General features: G+C 43.2%; 1 protein-coding gene across 8 annotated transcripts in view; it reads right to left on the bottom strand.

The window, feature by feature from the left end:
• LOC146809390 (carnitine O-palmitoyltransferase 1, liver isoform-like) overlaps positions 1 to 13,345 on the bottom strand; it is a 406,858-nt gene that overhangs the window by 106,620 nt on the left and 286,893 nt on the right. The window lies entirely within an intron of this gene.

Here is a 13,345-nt window from a genome sequence, read left to right as displayed (position 1 = left end):
ACCCTACAGGGTCATAGTACAGTATACAAATATTAAAAATATTAACAACAACAATGGTATGCCTCAATAGGAATACACGTCTTAGAGAGCTATTACTATTATTTCCCAAATCAGGAAGACTCCAAGATATGAGGCAGCACACAGAGGGATACTGATTCCGCTTGTAAAGGTGTAATACTGTCCTGACATTCCTGGTCCTCTTGGAAAATGCAAAAGCACTTTGAGGAAAATCAGTTTTCTTCTACAGAACCAGCTCAGGTGTTCCCGGAAGACATTTCTGAATTTTCCCTGAGAGATATGGAAATTATTTCTGCAACCTTGCAGGGCATGAAGGGTAAAATGAAGTCTTCTTTCTATCAAGGATGAGGAAACATCTACCCTCTAAGGCTGTCCTTCCCAAACATTTTAGAACTGTGACCCACGTTAAGCATGACAAATTTTCACGGCCAACCTAGCTTTCAAGGACATGAGGCAGGTCATTTTTAATTTAACGAAAGCATTATGTAGTAGCGCTCTGTCAATGGGCACTAAATTTGCACAGACCTGAGGTTTTACTGAAAAAACTATATTGCACTCAAAGGATAATGTGTGGAAATCTGGTTTCAGCAAATATTTATCATTCGCGCAACATCAAATAAAGGGTCTTGATGCTAATAAAATCTCTGGTTCCATCACACTTCAGAATTACAAATAAATGTTCTTCATTTTTCATGTCTTTCTGAACTGCTGAATGTGTACAGGCATTTACATGTTGCTGTGTGTTACAAAGAAATTACATCTTTAGCCTTTATTTCACTTTCTCTGTATCCCGGCAAGATTGTCACATAATTAACTTTGCTTTCTCTGACTGCAAAGTAAGAGGAATTTGTTAAAACCAATCCCCATGTTAAAAAACATATAAGCAGCAATTTGTCCGAAAGCAAAGCCTGATATTTGACCTTTGTCATTGAAGAGCAGCAAATGTGACAAGATAAATACAGAATGTAAAGGCATCTTTATTTATGACTTGCACTTTCACAACCCACCAACTATCGGCTCATGACCCATAGAGTTTGGGAAACACTGCCTTAAGGGATACCTTTGTTCTGGTTTATAAAGGAACGTTTATGCGCTGCTTCTCACATCTTATACAGAGTCAATGATATATAAAGAAGCTGTGCAGGAGAATGCCATGCTAAATAATTCTAATCACCACATATAGGCTGAGCCAAGTCTATTTTTCACAGATTAGAGGCATGACTCGGGCACTGGTCTCTTCCTTTTATATCAAAACAAGTATGCAGTTCCTTTAGAAAAATGAGAAAGAAGGGAGAAATTAAGTGGAGGGTCAATGTCCAAGTCGACAGCCAAGGGGTTAGTTTCTTTTGGAACTGAAGCCCTCACACACCCGAATTGGTGTCATGCTTCATCATAAGGCGCTGCTCCTAGTTGGGCAGGCGCTGCAATGCCTGACAGGCACCGCAAAGGGGCTTAATTTCTCCCTTTTTTCTAAGGGAACTACATACCTGTTTTTAGATAATTTATATTTTTGAGGGGTATGTATGCTGTTTTGAGGGGTATATATATACTGGCCCTACAAGCTCCCCTGGTCCCCTTTCTTTGTGATAGGCTGGTTTCCACATCCCAGGGTGGCCCTCTTATCACAAGCTCTGGGAGACCCCCATCATCATGCCTCACAATAGGTGGATGGGAGTCCTTAGAACCTTCATCTTTAGTTTATAGCTACTGAAGAAACATATGTGGCCACACTTCCGCTAATAGGCTTTGGATAACCATAACAATCCATCAACAAGTTTTAATAGAACCATTAATTTGCTTGTCTTGGCAAGATTGTTCCCACTGATCTGAAAATTATACATGGGTATTCAACAGTACGACATGCACTTGACCACATACCACAAGAGTATGCTAAAACTGACAGACAAAACACTTGGAAAATGGATGTCTGGTACTAATATCAGCTTGTACAATAAGCACGCTTTAGGACTCGTCAGCTAATGTTTATCAAACAATCTTAATAAAAGTCCAAATTACTCATCCTACATTTCATTTGAAATGGACTTTGAGTTTCATGTATACCAGAAAATCTATTTATTCACATTTTTTTACAAATTCTATTTCCAAAGGAGAAATGATACTGCACACCCTGGATGTTAACCACGCCTTACATTGTTCACTTTAATAAATGATTTTAGAAAGCACATAACTATTCAGACTTACGTAGACTCTCCACACAAACAGGCTTAATAGGTCTAAATTGTTGGATAATTTTGCATCCTCCAGAATATTCGATCTCCAGGCATGAAACAATCTCATTAGTAAAGTAGGCAGCTCATCTTTACTAACAAATATTACTTAGCTGTTGGCCCCGACAAATACCCAGTTTAGTCAAGTCATGCTAAAGGATGTATTTTGTTCAACTAAAAGGAGACAGATTCTTTCTTTTTCCTCTCTGTAAATGGTAACGCTTTGCGACATTCCCATGCATAGGACGAAAGGAATTGGAGGAAGCATTGCGAACTATTAATCATTATAGAAACTATAGGATACTTACCCCTTAAGTAATTCAAGGAATATGAGCCAACATCCTTTCCTTCATCTCTTTCATCGCTGATTATGAAACAGCACCAGTCACAGTGGGGAAAAAGAAATGCAGTGCAGTAGCATAGATGGGTTATAAGGGCCAGAAATAGGAGCATGCTGAGCTTCCAATTCCCAAACACCTGAAGTGAACCTCTTCGGGGGTTTGGGACCTGCTCTCATACTGCCTTACTGGAGGATTTCTCCTTGGTAGGGCTGTAAGGACAAAAAATATAATATTTACTACGGTGAATAACATTCTTTTTAGGCCCATGAATTGTAGTAGCGGAAACCTTTCAAGTTTAACTGATGCTTTTACAGAGATTACGCTCCCAGAACTCTTCAGCGTGGCCGTTCAAAAGAGCACACATCAGACAATGGCTAGGTCACATCACAATGTTGCTTAAGATGGGATGCCTTAGGGGTGACTCTGGACATTTCAAGTTAACTGTTGCCACCTTTCCCCCCTCCTGCCCAGGATGACCCATCAGTATGCAGATGAATGCAGATGCAGTTGAGTATCCTGTGTTGTGGCTGTCTAGAGAGAATGCACAAATGTAGGTGTCACCCAGGCCAGTCCAGGCTGTCGGGCGCATGGAGCAGTAAGTGCAGATATGTCCACTTTCTAAAAGTGGCATTCTTAAACTAGTAAAGTTAAATCCAACCTCACCTGTAAGTAGGATTTATCAATACTATTCCAAACATATGAAAGATCAAAAACGCTACTCTTCTCTGATCAGAAATTGAAGCTTAAAATATTTTTAAGGAATTCCCAATGCTGCCTAGGGCATACCTTAGGGGTGAGTTATAGGTAATAAAAGGGAAGTTTAAGGCTTGCCAAATAGGTATTAAATGCCAAGTCAAAGTGGCAGTAAACTGCCCACACAGGTCCTGCAATGGCCGGCCTGAGATAGGTTTGAAAGGCTACTTCTGTGGGTGGCACAATCCGTGCTGCAAGCCCACTAGTAGCATTTAACTTATAGGCCCTGGGTACATGGGGTGCCACTTATTACAATTACATTAAATAAGTCAATCAGGTATACACCAATGACAAACACGTTTAGGAAAGAAGCACATGCACTTTAGCACTGGTCAGAGGTGATAAAAGTTCTCAGAGTCCTAAGGCCAATAAAAACAGGGTCAGAAAAAAAGGAGGAAGGCAAAAGGTATGGGGCAATCCTGCAGAGAGCGCCATTTCTAACGACCGGAGATTTTACAACCCCTTCTACAGTCAATGACGCCAGCGACTTCTTTGTGTTTGTCAATGGTTTCGTGACAAGTATTTGATTCCTCTGTAGTCCAATGCTTGGATCATTTTGGGAACTTTTTTTTCATCAGCATGTGGTTTTCAACGTTACCTGCTGTTCTACTGCTACTGAATGGACATTTTGTACCTGTAAAAACAATTGTCTCAACTTTGGTTCATGAGCTACAGCCACACTTCTCATCTCAGAGTCAGAAGAGGTCACTGCGCTGCAAATATTATAGCCTGGGAGAAGGTTCCATACCAAATTATAGGACCCACTGAAACATTGCAATTGCCTTATATGATAAAAGTTTCACTGAATGATGTTATAATACCCGGTTTTATTTCAGATGATTGGGATATTCAGACTGTTAAAATTATGTCCGATTTACAGGCATATGCTACTTTGAATAATGAAGATCCTTATTTGAATTCAGCAAATTTCAAATAAATGTATTCTTATCACCACTATGCACATATTTCATACTTAGGACAAGCTACGCTAGAGAAAGTCACAATTACACACAGTGGGAACATTGTAAGGCGCCGCCTCCAGATCGTCATTCAAACTTCTAAAGAAACGTCCGTACTTTCGGAGTGCTAACAGATCACACCCTTTAGCCACAGCAGCTTTAAAAAAATCTAATCATTACCAACAAGTGGATTTACTCTACTGATGTTTAGTCAAAATCTGGCTATTCTAGGATATGAGTAAAGGAAAGCAAATGTTAATGAAGAGTATTTGGAGAACCAAATTTTGGCAAATCCAAAGCACGGAAGCCTTATTTAGGGACCATAGAGTACAGAAAGAAACGGTCTTTCTTAAAAAAAAACTATACGGCATACCACTTGTCTGAGTTTTCACTTCAAGAAATCTTCCATTCCAAAAGTCAACTTCATTACGTTCAATGATCGGCTATTTCAAATTAATATTTCTGAATCAGACATAAATAAGATGATACAAAATGAAAACTATAATTCAACTAAATTTCCTGTTGAAGGTTTAGCCTTATGATTAGAACACCTGTGTGCAGCGTTTCCTTTCCAGCACTCCTGGACCTAAAATGAATCGCCCTGACCCACAGTGTAATACACAAATACCTGTAGTAGTTACAACATATAGTGTGGGTAAACTGTGCCAACAATGGCTAGAACATTCTAGTTTTTCAGCAGTAAATTAACACTTTTCCTTAATTAATGAAAACATGGATTTTACATTAGTTTCAGAACTTGTGACCTTCCATTGTAACCCTTCACAGCAAAATGGGAAGGATCTCTGAGCTCGATGCCGATTGCCCCTTCTGTATTGCTCACGCTTTTGGGCCTTTTTTTTTTTAATAACATTGTTGACATTTGTATTTTAACCACAAATCATTGGTCACGTGCTACTGACATGACACCTCATAAGCTGTATTTACTTAGCTACGCTGAGTCATGACAATGTGACACAGCGATCCTTCGTAGGCTATGCCTGAGATAAGTGTTTTGTGGCTCATTTGACCTCATGCAAATTTTAATGTTTGAGTACTAAGTGCAATGAACTGTGAATTAGCAACAATTTTGTATGTATTTTATCTTGTTTTGTGTTAAACTTTTATGGCCTACGGCAGAAATAAAGTATATTTTTAAAACATGGATATTTCTGACTTTGTTCTAGGTCTGTGTCCTAAAAGAAATAAAAGATTCTTCGCCACAAGAATATATGCAAATTACAATTAATTAAATAAATATTCAGAGAAAGAAGCTGCAGACAGAATTAGGCAAATAGATCAGGAAAACACGCAAACAGTTTTTAAAGTTATCGACATGGACTCCATAAGTTTATTAAGAGGGTGTCCTCATTAAACCACACTCTGGCCTCAGCCTTAGATGTCCTGAAAGCAGACTTTAATTTATTACAACACAGATAGGCGCAGTTAAGAGCAATTATACAATTAAACTGGGTAATACAAATATTTAGATCAGGTTTTGTACCTTGGCAGCAACTTAATGAAACAGCCCTGTTTGAACCAAACAATTTGATGCTCACGCAAAAAACAATGGCCAAGAAAGAATCTACATACACAATACTAAGTATAGAACAAGCTGAAGGTGCACCATTTACAGTCAGTGATACTCCACCTATTTATTACTTGGCGAATTCACATAATTATTTCATTGCCTTTTACAACGCTTCATTTTCAAGACTTTAACAAATATAAATCTATTGGCCGATATGAATTTATACACAATTCAAAATTCTTCTATCCATGGAAGTTTCCTTTTCCCCACATCTGTTTAAATGAAAATGAAGATGACCCTTTGAACATTAGTACAGCAAAGTGGAGAAATCTCCTTGGACATTCCCTTCTGTGCAACATCATGTTACTGCATGGAAAGTGTAGCGCTTCGATGCTAGGGTTAAGTTGCTTTTTATCTGTTTCCCCATTGCATCCATTCCCACACATCATGAACTCATGCATAATGGTTCTCATTTATTTTTAATAAATGTTACTTGCTGTGGGTTGAAACAAGGCGCGCCATACCAGATAAGAGTTTCAAAAACAATACATCGTTGTGGAAGGGCCTTGCATCCTACTCCTTGCAATATCATTAGGAACACCCCTTGGCTAGGGACACGTCTTAAAGAGCTCCATAAAAGCTTCTTTGTGTTTACACCTGAGGCGGAAAGCCGGGTGTTAGGCCACTCGCAGCATTCTCTTTTTAATACAAATCCGAAAGTTCCCGTTATTTCTGTTTAGCGCCGTATTTTAATAGCCAACCTAGCATCTCTGCACTCCCCTGACCCTCGGATACATTGCCATAGACCCTGACGCTATACTAGATCAGTGGCGGCCATATTGGAGTAAGTAGCCAGTCCCAGCGCTCTAGTCCCCAGCGCCGAGACTACAAAAGGAGGCATCGCGAGCACTCGCGAGACTTGTGTTCTTTGTGTTTACACCTGAGGCGGAAAGCCGGGTGTTAGGCCACTCGCAGCATTCTCTTTTTAATACAAATCCGAAAGTTCCCGTTATTTCTGTTTAGCGCCGTATTTTAATAGCCAACCTAGCATCTCTGCACTCCCCTGACCCTCGGATACATTGCCATAGACCCTGACGCTATACTAGATCAGTGGCGGCCATATTGGAGTAAGTAGCCAGTCCCAGCGCTCTAGTCCCCAGCGCCGAGACTACAAAAGGAGGCATCGCGAGCACTCGCGAGACTTGTGTTCTTTGTGTTTACACCTGAGGCGGAAAGCCGGGTGTTAGGCCACTCGCAGCATTCTCTTTTTAATACAAATCCGAAAGTTCCCGTTATTTCTGGTTAGCGCCGTATTTTAATAGCCAACCTAGCATCTCTGCACTCCCCTGACCCTCGGATACATTGCCATAGACCCTGACGCTATACTAGATCAGTGGCGGCCATATTGGAGTAAGTAGCCAGTCCCAGCGCTCTAGTCCCCAGCGCCGAGACTACAAAAGGAGGCATCGCGAGCACTCGCGAGACTTGTGTTCTTTGTGTTTACACCTGAGGCGGAAAGCCGGGTGTTAGGCCACTCGCAGCATTCTCTTTTTAATACAAATCCGAAAGTTCCCGTTATTTCTGGTTAGCGCCGTATTTTAATAGCCAACCTAGCATCTCTGCACTCCCCTGACCCTCGGATACATTGCCATAGACCCTGACGCTATACTAGATCAGTGGCGGCCATATTGGAGTAAGTAGCCAGTCCCAGCGCTCTAGTCCCCAGCGCCGAGACTACAAAAGGAGGCATCGCGAGCACTCGCGAGACTTGTGTTCTTTGTGTTTACACCTGAGGCGGAAAGCCGGGTGTTAGGCCACTCGCAGCATTCTCTTTTTAATACAAATCCGAAAGTTCCCGTTATTTCTGGTTAGCGCCGTATTTTAATAGCCAACCTAGCATCTCTGCACTCCCCTGACCCTCGGATACATTGCCATAGACCCTGACGCTATACTAGATCAGTGGCGGCCATATTGGAGTAAGTAGCCAGTCCCAGCGCTCTAGTCCCCAGCGCCGAGACTACAAAAGGAGGCATCGCGAGCACTCGCGAGACTTGTGTTCTTTGTGTTTACACCTGAGGCGGAAAGCCGGGTGTTAGGCCACTCGCAGCATTCTCTTTTTAATACAAATCCGAAAGTTCCCGTTATTTCTGGTTAGCGCCGTATTTTAATAGCCAACCTAGCATCTCTGCACTCCCCTGACCCTCGGATACATTGCCATAGACCCTGACGCTATACTAGATCAGTGGCGGCCATATTGGAGTAAGTAGCCAGTCCCAGCGCTCTAGTCCCCAGCGCCGAGACTACAAAAGGAGATAGGCACACCTCCGCGCAGCGGACGCGAACAGCGGCGCCGGAGTGGCGCCGAAGTCAAGCCAAAGTCCTGCCCGTCTGCGCCCGTCCGCGCTAAGTCCGGGCCTAGGGCCATAAATTACGTCCCATTTACCCCTATGTCACCCACTAAAGATTACTTATCATTGAACACCCATTCTTTGAACTGTCCCCAAACCATCGTGGTAGAAAAATGGACTGAACCCTTTTCTTGCCCACAATGCAAGCAACACATATTACCCTCCACGACACAACGCCTTAAAAATACTGGGAGGACCCTTAAGGGAGCACTTATAAATGCACGCTCCATGTGCAAGAACGCTCAACATATATATGACCTCATTACTGAAATGGATCTCGACTGCCTAATGGTAACTGAGACGTGGCTCAAAGACTGGACCAATCCCGATATAGTTAATGCCCTCCCCTCGGGCTTTCTAATTCAGAGATTGGACCGACCTCATCAACGTGGAGGAGGATTAGCCATAATTTATCGTGACTCCTTTAAATGCACCACTGTGGAAATATCTGAAATAAAAGAAGCTGAATGCCTCAGTTTCAGTCTGCAAACCCATGACTCTTTCACCTTTTCTGGTCTATTAATATATCGACCCCCCGGACAAGCTACCCGCTTCTTGGACAGCTTTGGGGAAGCTCTCGCTAACCTAATTCTACGCTCGGCCAATTTCACTCTACTAGGAGATATAAATATACATTTGGATAACCCCAACGACCCCAACACGGTTTACTTTAAAGACATATTGACCATACTAGGCTTGACGATTCCAACTCAGGAGCCTACTCATAATGCCGGGCATATATTAGATTGCATATGCTCGAATATCAATACACTAACTGTTGATCCTCCTCTGACCCAAACATGGTCAGACCATAAACTTATGAGTTTTAATCTAAAAATAGACAACAATAAAGAAACTAAGTCAATTCCCACCACCACAAATCCCACCCCCTGCTGGAAAAAAATCATCGAGCACCCGGAATTAATGAACTGGGTACAGACAGCAAAACCAACACCAGTGGGAAATGTGTGCACTGATTACGCAAACTATAACAACTGGGTGAAATCCATTGGGGAAAAACTGACAACAGGAGGAGCCAAATCTAACAAAATACAAAGGAAAAAATCCGCTCCCTGGTACACTAAATCCCTAAAAGCCACGCTAAGAGAAGTGAAACTCCTTGAAAGAAAATGGCGTCGCCATTATAAAAAGGAAGATAGGGAAATCTATAAGAATGTTAGGAGGAATTACCATACCTCCATCAAGTTGGCAAAAACTAACTATTACACCAACTTGATAGAATCGACCAACAACAATCAAAAAGAAATATTCCAAATAGTCAATGGCTTCAGAAAACCCAAAATACTATCACAGGAAATTCCACCGTCCCAAGCCCTCTGCGACAAAATAGCGGAATATTTCGAACAGAAAATTACAAACTTTACAAAAGAGTTTCCACAGATCAGTCAACCAGCATTAAATACAGCTGACCCTACCATCCAAATAGACTCACCTTGTACTACCACATGGGGTAATTTTACTTTGATTAATTCTACCGAGTCTGCTCAAGCTATCTCTAAATTGAACTCAGGCTCCCCTCTTGACCCCTGCCCACCCCTACTGCTCAAGGCTATAAAAGATGAGGTCAACCCAATTATAAACTCAATCCTGAACTCCTCCCTACAAACAGGAGATATCCCCGCATGCTGGAAGGTCGCGGTAGTCAAACCCCTTCAGAAAAAAACTATTCAGGACCCTACGACACTGTCAAACCTCCGACCCATATCACTTCTTCCAGCACTATGCAAACTCACAGAGACATGTGTAAACAAACAACTCACAGCATATCTCGAGAACAACAATTTGTTACATCCCAATCAAGCAGGTTTCCGCTCTCACCACTCAACTGAATCTGCCCTTATTTTCTCAACGGAAACTATCAGGGCCGCTTTGGATCAGGGCAAAAGAGCCGTCCTGATCCTACTGGATCTCTCTGCGGCGTTCGACACGGTGTCCCATGATATTCTACTTCATCGCCTGAGTAGTGCAGGCATAGGGGGCACCGTGTTGAAATGGTTTACCAACTTCCTCAGACAAAGAAAACAGACTATTCTTCTAGGTCCACATCACTCTGAGGCAAGAGAAGTTCAATCTGGGGTACCTCAGGGCTCTAGCTTAAGCCCCATATTGTTTAACCTATATATGGTCCCCCTAATGGAACTTATCTCTTCTTTTGCTATCAGCTCAATAGCCTACGCCGATGATACTCAACTAGTTGTAATCCTAGATGAGGACGCGGCAATTGCTGAACGTTCCCTCAGAGATTGTCTGAAGGCCACTTTCGAGTGGATGAACACAAACCACCTGAGATGCAACACTGCAAAGACGGAAATTTTACCCTTTGGGAAAAATAATCTGTTTTCTCCCCAAACCTGCTGGCCACCTAATGCTGAAGCCCCGCCGAGTACCATAAAGAGTGCCCGAAATTTAGGAATTAAAATTGATGAGGCACTATCCTTCAAGCAACAGACCAGTGAAGTGGCTGGTTCCTGTTTCAATATCATCAAAAGCCTTCGGAAATTCTTTGACTTCCTCCCCTACCAGCAAGGAAAACGGTAGCGGTGGCATTGATTACATCTAGGTTGGATTATTGTAACGGACTGTATGTGGGTGCCAACAAGGCCCTTCTACATAAGCTGCAGATGGTGCAAAATACTGCAGCAAGGCTGGTGCTAAAAATGCCAAGAAAATCCTCAGCATCCGCAGCACTTGACACCCTCCATTGGCTCCCTATCCAAAAGAGAATCCTATTCAAACTACTGATCATCTCTTTCAGAGCATTCCATAAAAGAGGCCCTACCTACCTGACTAACAAATTTAATCGCTACCACCCCGGACGTCATCTAAGATCTGCTACGGCCAACCTAATGACCATTCCAAAGTTTCGATTGGCCACTAGAGGGGGAAAGTCCCTGGCGGTCAAAGGCTCTAGAGCCTGGAACACACTTCCACCTCAAATTCGTGAAATCTCCTGTGAGAGCAAATTCAGGAAAGCCATTAAAACCTGGATTTATAACCTAACTGCCTCCGCCTGCAAAACCCTGGTCTAATATCTACTTTAGGGTCTATTACATCTCCCTTCTGCCTTCGAACCACACAAATTGAACCTAGCGCCAAGATGCTCCTCGGAGCGATAGAGCGCTATATAAAATCCCCCCAAACATAAACATAAACATAAAAGGCCCCCCAAAATCTCGCAATAGCCTACATTCCACACTGGTATTTTCATCTACACCAACTGGCACGGACTACGGGAGTTGTTGGCAACTCAGTGAAACCAAGGTTACACCAACGAACTGACGGACAGAATGAATAGAGCTCACCTAGCAAAGGCTGAGCAGTTAGTCAAGCCTGTCCTCTGAGCAGCATTCGGCCCAGGCCAGGAACCGAACTCACAAGAGCCTCTCTACCGGACTGTGGTCATCAGAAGTGAAGAGTGGGCATCTGGATCGGCGCTCCCACCACCCTGCCGTGTGCAAGGCTGCAGGGGTGTAAAGAATCAAGTGAGGCCCTCAACCGTGGGACCGAAGACAGAGCGGAGGGCACAGCCCAAGGTGAAATGGCCAACCCAGCACGACTAGCACGGGAACCCTCCACCCTGCTAGCGCTGCTAGGGAGAGAAGCGGAGCACCGAAGGAAGATAGCGGCCGTAAGGGCGGGTGAGACCACTATGATCCAGATCAGGAATCCGGACGACATTCACAGTAGGAGAAGCCAGACTCTCTTCCTTGCGGCCCCAGCTCCTCGAACCTGATGACCGAGGCGAGATCAACGAGAGCAGGGGATCGGGGGTGCTGGACCCACGTACTGGGCTCGCTGCACCAGGAGGATTTAATCCCTCCCCACCCCACCCCACAACCTATGTACAGCTGGAGCAGCACAGAGGATCTGAACTAGAGAGCCCCCGTCTCCTCCCGGTTACACTGAAACTAGTCCGGGCACATGCTCAGTGCTGCGGCCCATCAATAAATACAAACAGGCACACAAGATCTACAAGCAACAAGATGGTAAAATAAACATGAGTGAAAATAAAGAGGCAAGGATCACGTCAAACTGCTGGTGACAATAAACACGAGTGAGCCCAAAATTTAGTGGATAAAATGGAGCAGTGAAGTGCAGGCTGATCTACGGCACATCAATATAGGCACCTTATTACCAGCAAACTAGCCTAGCTACTCCTAATATCACCGCCACAGTTGGTAATAACCTACCCTTCCATAACACAAGCAAGGTAGCACAGAGAAAAGCCCAGGGCGTTTATATATTTTTCATAAACTGCCAGGATGAAACCAAAATTGAGTAAGACTGTAGCGTCCCGGGGAGACAAACGCGGATCCAGAAAGAATATACATACACAATATTAAGAATAGAACAAGCTTAAGGTGCACCATATACAGTCAGTGAAACTCCACCTATTCCCTGTTGAAGTCACTGAATTATCTCATTCCCTATTACAAAGTTTTATTTTCATAACTGTAGAAAATATAAATCTATTGGCCGATATGAAACTATGCACAATTTTTCCATTCATGGAAGTTTCCTTTTTCCCCAAATCTGTTTAAATGAAAACAAAGATGACCCTGTGAACATTAGTAAAACAAATTGGAGAATTCAGACAGGACCCTGGCAGCCACACTTATGGACCATTCTCGCAAGTTTGAGGAACTGTTAGTGGCAGTTATAGACATGAAATCTACCTTTGACTCAATCAGCATCAACATGAGCATCCTACGAGAGGAACATATACAACTGAAAGATCGAGTCATGGAAACGGAGTCAACCTTTGCGACCTGAGGCCCACAGTGAAAGAATCAGACAAGCGGCTACAATCCCTTCAGATGGAAATGGAACTGAGGCGCAGACTGGAGGACCAAAAAAGGGCTGTCCCGGCGCATTAATGTGCGCATAGTAGGACTACCAGAGCGGGAAGAAGGCCCTAATATGGAGCTCTTCCTAGAAGACAGGTTTGTGAACACTATCCTGCAAGGAAAGCAGTTTACTTTCTTCTCAGTAGAAAGAGCCCATATGGTACCGGGGGGACCACCCCGTCCAGGCGCCACACACAGTAGTAGCACGTCTGTTCATATATAGGGACAGGGACCACATCCTT

The sequence above is a fragment of the Triturus cristatus genome, chromosome 7 (assembly GCF_964204655.1).
Source record: "Triturus cristatus chromosome 7, aTriCri1.1, whole genome shotgun sequence".
NCBI classification, from domain to species: domain Eukaryota; kingdom Metazoa; phylum Chordata; class Amphibia; order Caudata; family Salamandridae; genus Triturus; species Triturus cristatus.
The sequence above is the reverse complement of the archived record's forward strand: the minus strand, read 5'-3'. Positions and strand labels throughout refer to the sequence as shown.